Consider the following 1076-nt stretch of genomic DNA (forward strand, 5'->3'; position numbering starts at 1 on the left):
GCTGCTACTTGAGCTGTAAGCATTGATATAGTGTCCAATTCTATCATTCTAGCCACCTTCTTTGGTTGTCCCCTTTTAGTTGGCCATTGGTAATTATTCATTGACATCTCCTCTAATAGCTCATATGCCTCATTAGCACTCTTACTCATAAAAGCACCTCCTGTCGCAACATCTATAATCGTCCTAGTTGTTCCATTCAACCCATTGTAAAAATTATGCACCAACATCCACTTTTCTATTCCATGGTGTGGACACTTCCTTAACAACTCCTTAAAGCGCTCCCAAGAATCATATAGTGACTCTCATTCCATCTGATAAAATTTATTAATCTCTCCCCTTAACTTAGCAACCTTCGCTGGAGGAAAGAACTTGGCAAGGAACATCTGAGCTAACTCCTCCCATGTAGTGATAGAATTCGCTTTCAAGGATATTAGCCAACTCTTCGCCCTATCCCTTAGTGAAAATGGTAATAGCCTTAATCTTATAGCATCATCACTCACCCCATTCATCTTGAACGTAGAACATAACTCTAGAAAATTAGCTATGTGTAAATTGGGGTCCTCCGTTGGCATACCTCCAAACTGAACAGTTGTTTGGACCATTTGGAGAATTGCTGGATTAATCTCAAAATTGTTTGCAGCAATGGTTGGAGGTCTAATGCATGAATGCACTCATGTAATAGTAGGAAGTACATAATCTCTCAATGTTCTTGGTCCTTGCTCCCTTGGAACATCTGCAGCCCCTTGACTATTATTAGCAACATTTCCCAAATTATTAGCCATGGTAAACTCCAATCTCCTCTTTGTTTTCCTGTTCTGTCTACACGTTCTTTCAATTTCCAGATCGATTCGTATAATCTCCTTGTGTCTATTGCTTCGCATATACCAACAAGTCCTGAAACACAATAGAACCTTGATCCAAATAAATGTTAACAGAAATAAAATAAAATAAAATAACCAAATTAGAACAAATAACAATTACTGTGATATTGGAATATAAGTCCCTGGCAACGGTGCCAAAAACTTGATCGTGAAAATATGATACGCAAGTATACGTAGTCGTGTCAAGTAGTAAAT

General features: G+C 38.2%; 1 non-coding gene across 1 annotated transcript; it reads left to right on the forward strand.

Annotated features, from left to right (window-relative positions):
* Positions 1–237: 237 nt before the first annotated feature.
* On the forward strand, positions 238–344 carry LOC133813328 (small nucleolar RNA R71). Its single transcript, XR_009884352.1, has one exon. It is a non-coding gene; the product is annotated as a small nucleolar RNA R71 (small nucleolar RNA).
* The last annotated feature ends 732 nt before the right edge of the window (positions 345–1076 follow it).

This window comes from Humulus lupulus, chromosome 1 (genome assembly GCF_963169125.1).
Source record: "Humulus lupulus chromosome 1, drHumLupu1.1, whole genome shotgun sequence".
Taxonomy (NCBI): Eukaryota; Viridiplantae; Streptophyta; class Magnoliopsida; order Rosales; family Cannabaceae; genus Humulus; species Humulus lupulus.